Genomic DNA, 6000 nt, shown 5'->3' with positions numbered 1-6000 from the left:
TCGCTCAAAGGGTGTGAGCATCATTGATTATCCGCGGAAGCTGTTATGAAACACGGCCACTTTTCACCTCTATTTGTTAATAAGGCGAAAGCCCTAGATACCTCATCACACTCGAAAATTGACCGGCGTCCCGCGTCGGCGTATCCCGTCGGCGTCCACACGAGTGATGCAAAAGATCATCGTCACGTGATGACGTCATGATGACGGCCAATGTTACGCAAAAATAGCACGCCAAAATTTGTGACGTCATTATGGCGCCATGGTGACGTCACAGTGAGGTCACGTGATATGACGTCACATGATGACGTCATCACATACACCTTAGCTTGGTCAACGGTGGGCTCATCACGGAGGGAGAGAGGGGTTTATTGCGACATGAAAGCTGCCTTCACGGCCATCGCGGAGACAGTGCAAAACCAGGTGAGGTGCCTCCGATCCAGGAGGCAATGGAAAACCACGTTAGGTGCAGAGAAAGCTTTCCGAGGGCCGCGGCGCAGGAACAATACATCGACTGAGAAAAGAAAAAGAAGATGGCGTTCGCATTCCAGTCGTTTTAGGTGTGTGCATAAGGGACATTGTGAGTTTTGGTAGGTCAACGAGGCTGCAGTAACAAAAGAGCGTGATCTTAATCATACTCTAGCTCCCTTTCTCTCTTTTCTTTCCCGACATTTTCACTACGCGTTTCAATAGGTATTTCCCGGTATTTTCACGCAATATCGTCACTCTTAATTTTTACTAAATTGAGAATTCGAATAAGCCCATAAAATAGGCGCGACGGTCCCTTAGAAGTTTATTACGGTTAGTAGAAGAGTTGCGGTTAGTAGAAGTGATCACTGGGTGGTTTCATGCATTTCGCACGTGGTAAACAAAAAACAAAACCGACGGGAAAAACAGAAGGTCAAGAACACTCATTTACTGCTTGTTTCATTTTTTCTGTTTCTTCTGCTATTCGCGCTGTTTGTTCGCATGTAAAATTCGAGCATACTTACGATCACGCTTGGAATAATAGTTTACAAGGTCCAGAGTAATAGCACGCACTCATTTCCCAACCAGTTCTAACGGCCGCAGGTCACTGTAGAGCCATTTCTTTCGTGTTCCACTCGCTCGACGACACCGAAGAGAAAGGGAATGAAACTTAATTATAGGACCAGGTGCACGTTCACTTCTTCCAGAGGTGGGTGACTTCCTTATTCCAGGTAACCATGGCTCGCAGCCGACGCCCGAGCCCTGCACATCAGTCGCAGCTGGTCCTAGGGGTTTAGTAACGACCCTCATAGACGAACAGAGCGTGCAACCAAATCCGGAATTACCATTGGGAGGTGACACCGAAAGAAAAATAACAAATCATAGTCGAGGAAGTAGTAACCGGCTGCAACCACCTCCGAGTAATAAAGTCCCGCGCGTATACGGAACTTTAAAGGCCGAACCATATAGAGCGTTTTTGCCGGCGTTTTCCCGGCGTTTCGTACGCCGGCGTCCCTCGACGTCGACGCTACCGGTGACGGTGGCCGAAACGTCCACCTCTGGACGGTCCAGACATCACGGGCGGCAGCGTCGACGCCGGAAGCAGTTCGATGGATGAAGGACCAATCAGCGTGCGGCTGGCAGCGACTTCCGCTACGTAACGGCGTCGTCGATGCTGCCAAAATGGCTGCCGCCCGCCTCGGATCTAATAAGTCGTCGCCGCGCACTGTGTGGTCCTTAAGTTCTCAACTGATGCTTGTATTTGACTTAGCTTGTTCCCTAGAAGCTTCGACAGCAAAGTGCTCGTGATATCTTTGAACTCTTTCCGAGAGCCGTACTCAAGTTCATCGGTAGGCTTAGCAGGAATGAGTGTATTGGCCGAATACGTGGCCTCAAAGATGTACGGCAGCTTCAAGCTCAGAGGCCATATATTACAAGTTTGTGGTTCTTCTTAATGCCAATAGCTGGCGCTACAAGTCAAATAAAAAAAAAAACTTTTCGGTGGCACTGTGACTCGTTTTTTTGCAACACAGAACTGCAAATGAGACTTAAAAGCTATAATCAGGAGTATATCTTGTTGGTCCATTGACAGAAACTGTACACTGCTTTACGAGGTGTCAGGTTCATTCCCTCTGGTTACGCTGTGCGACGCTGAGTTAACGCTCTTCATATGGTTTGCCGCCCTCTCTGACGGCGTTGATGCGACGACGCCGAGGGACGCAACGTCAGAAAACGCTGGCAAATACGCTGTATATGGTTCGGCCTTAAGAGACGGAAGAGACTCGCGCGGCGTGCCAATAGCCACCAGAGTTACACCTCAAGTTCTAGAGGTCGTAGCCCCTGCAGCTAAAACGTTTTGCATGGTGGACCGCACACCCGTTGCACAAGCAGTTACAAGCGAGGAATGTGCGGAGCGACCTCCAGTTTTAAACTTAGGGGGGGCAGGCCTTCGAGACGGAAGTTGCGGGCGTCCGCGCTGCTAGCGAGACTCGCTCGATACCGTCCAAGCGTGACCGTGAGTGTATATCGCGGAACGCGCGAGATGCGAATCGCGCGCCTTCCGCCATCGAAGCGCGCGCCACTTCGGTCTCGCTCGAGCGCTTCTCGCATCTCGCGATAGTCGTGCGTTTTTTATTTACGGCCGCCGATAGTTTCGATCTTCCGTCGGCCGAGGCGTGGAGGAGGAGGCTCGAAGGCGAGCACTGACCCTGAGACAGCGATTAAACTCCTCGGGCATGGCTGGTTCCCTTCGAATCACGCAACGATCGAAGCGAGGCCTACGTAACCGCTCGGTTGCTTGATTCTAGATCTACAGAGTCGTATACATACGCATACACCATGCAGCTGCATCGAAACGGCAGATCGTCACGCTATTCTTGAGGCGCTTTCATTTAAATATATACAGAGTGCAGCCGGCTGTGGCTTGACGTGCAGTGCGACTGAGTATAATTACGTGGGGTCAGACAAGTCGGGCATCAGTCTTGATCATTCGACCAAGACGACGTAATGGGTTGCCGTGAGCCTCGTACGGTGATTGATAATTATTGAGCTGCGTACAAAGAAAAAGGTTGCTTTTTATGGCGACGAAGATACAATATCTACATCGTTGTTGTATGAGCTGTACGATCCTGCCATGATGAATGTCTGAGCGTGAAATTGTGTGGTAGCTCGTTACAGGCATCACATTTCACTTATTTCTTCAAGGCTTGCTCAGTGACATAGGCGTGCGCACAGGGGGGGGGGGGGGGCAAGGGGGGCGGCCGCTTCCCCCTAATCACCTAAGAGGGGGGGGCGCGAAATCTGCCCCATACATTGACCCTTCTAGTCACCTAAGAGGGGGGGGGGCGCAAAATCTGCCCCATACATTGACTTAGTAGGGTGGGGGGGGCACTGCGATAAACATTTGCCCCCCCCCCCCCTGTTGGGGAACCCTGCGCACGCCTATGCTCAGTGAACAGCCACCCTTTCAATTTCAATTTACATCAACGACGTCGCGACAAATAGGATGTTCTTGTTTCATATTGGCAACTTGTAAGTTCCATAACCGATCACTGGATGAGTTGTCGATGAACTCTTGCGTATCTCGTAAGCAGACAGCACAATGGACCACGCAGTTACACGAACTTTCATTGGTTCCGGACAGAGAGGGTTAGGAAGTGCCATGTTATCCTACGCTTGTCTCGCCTCACCCCATTATAACCACAGTGTTTGTTTTTCTACCTTGCTTGCCTGCCGTCCGCAAGAGACTACTGCGTTTTTTTAGTTGCTTTCTGCTAGTTAAATAACCTGGAAGCGCAACTTTTTTTGCGAATGAAAATTACGGACGTTCTATACGTAAGGAAAAAAAATGCTGTTTTCAGGGGGCCTCAAAATTGTTCCGCCCGGCAAAACGTTTCCTGCTATAATGAAATTTGACACTTCAGGCACATTTCCAGAGTACAGCTTGGGAGACTTATTCTGGTATTGGCGCTGGCCCGCAGAGGGGGCGGGGCGAGGGGGAGAGGGACAGAGAAATAATGCATTTATCGAATAACTGTTGAATGCTGCAGGCTCTTTGCTCTCACGGCGCGCACTCATCACCAAGACTAGGAACTGCACTTGACTCCAATAGTGCCAACATAGACTGCAGGTTCTGACGAAATAATGTATACATGCATATATCTATCTAGCTCACTCTTTCACGGGTTAACCTTTCAAAGAAACCTGGGATTCACGAATGAACTTCGTCGTCTCATCGATAGTACCGCTGAGGCAGCCTAAAGAAACCCGCATCTTAGGGCGCGCTTTGCGTTAAAGTCAGCGCAAGCCCACTCTGTAGTTGTTTCAGCAAAATCATATCCGAGGAATGGGTACATAATGTTGCTTATGCCTTCCCAAACAAGTGCGTGGCCTCCCATATATTATACCTGACGCTGTTTACGCACGTGTTCGCGCGATTTATTTTTGCCAGCTGCGACCAGTGGTGACAAGGAAAGGGACTATGCGACACACAAGCGTGGACAGCCCCAGATGGCAGGCCGGCCGTGCATGGCATCGTGTGCTGAGTATTTAGCGAGGGTTTACGTACTTGGGCACTCGTCCATATCGCTGCGTGCATCGTCTTTCTAGCGTTCCGCGATGCACTCTGATTTTCCGCAGACTGAATCACAATATATGCCTACTGACAAACTTCAAGATTTTTTTTTTAGACAGGTGGCTTGCGCGGCGAGATTGCGGGCAATTCCAGCCAGGTTACGTGCGTCCACAGCCAACAAGATCCTTTGTCAGACGCGGCGGCATTGCCTAGGCGCAAAGATAACACTACGTGCGAAATCACCGATGGAGTGTTTGTTCAGAATCCATCCTTAGTAAAGTTTCGCGTGGTCTACAATAAGACACCATTGCCAACTAGCCCGATCAAATTGTCGGTGTGATCAAAAATTCGAAGGCACGTGTGCTGCGAGGCCTTCTGTGTTACTGCATGAGCGGGAATTTGTCCATCTGGCTGCGAAGCCTTAGGTTTTCTTGTGGTGCCATGCACTTGATTTTTCGCGTTTCTGGTAACAAAACCCCAGTTTTCACACTACGCTGGTATGGTGTGTCCTAGTTTATGTTCCTTCTTTTTTTTTATTGCGCTTCGCAGCCTACATATGATATACTAAGCCACCCGATATTCAATACATCTAAGGCCTTCCTGCTCCTCATCGGAGTCATTTTTACCGCTTTATATGACTTCGAGTATTTCTAGTCGCCCACTGCACTTTCAGTATGCATGGATCTATACCCAGTAGCTGAGCTTAGATTTTGCTTGAAACCCATTGGGTCTGCAGTACGCTCTGGACCCGTAGTAGACATTAGATTACCTTAGGTATTACTCGACTCCCACCGAATCTCCAGTATTCACAGGACCTGTATGTACTCTTTAGCCGACTTAAGCTTTCGCTGCACGCCCACTGGATCTGCAGTACGCACAGGATGCATGCGGTACTAATTAGCTGCCATGAGGGTTCGCAGCACATCCACTGGATATTTGGCATTACACGGGATCTTTGGCTTAGTCGGATGCTCACTCGATCTGTAGCGTGGACTGGATGTGTGGTGCTCATTAGATGACCGCAGTTCTTGATGGATTCAGAGTGGATATGCAGTGCCAATTAGCTGATATATCAGATTCTACAGGACGCTCACTGGATCTACAGTATATTACTGGACGTGTGGTACTGCACCGCACCTGCTGTGTTCATTGGCCGACTTCAGGCACTGCAAGATAGACACTTTATCTACAGTATGTACTGCTTTTGCGGCGCTCACTACTTGGTCTCAGATTCTTCTGGGTGCATACTAAATCTGACGTATGAAGTGGATATGGTGCTCCAATGAACCTGTAGTACTACAGGTCCATTGGGCATAAATATTTGCGTGCTTTTATGGGGCACGACTGCGCTAACAAATGTGCGAAGAAACTTCTTGCCACCGAAGAAAGCATTACGATGCATCGCTAACGTTTCGCACATTCGCCCTACTAGAGAATTCTTTCTCCGCTGCCGAGTAGTAGAC

The sequence above is a fragment of the Rhipicephalus sanguineus genome, chromosome 4, assembly GCF_013339695.2.
Source record: "Rhipicephalus sanguineus isolate Rsan-2018 chromosome 4, BIME_Rsan_1.4, whole genome shotgun sequence".
Lineage (NCBI taxonomy): Eukaryota > Metazoa > Arthropoda > Arachnida > Ixodida > Ixodidae > Rhipicephalus > Rhipicephalus sanguineus.
This window is presented reverse-complemented; position numbering follows the sequence as displayed.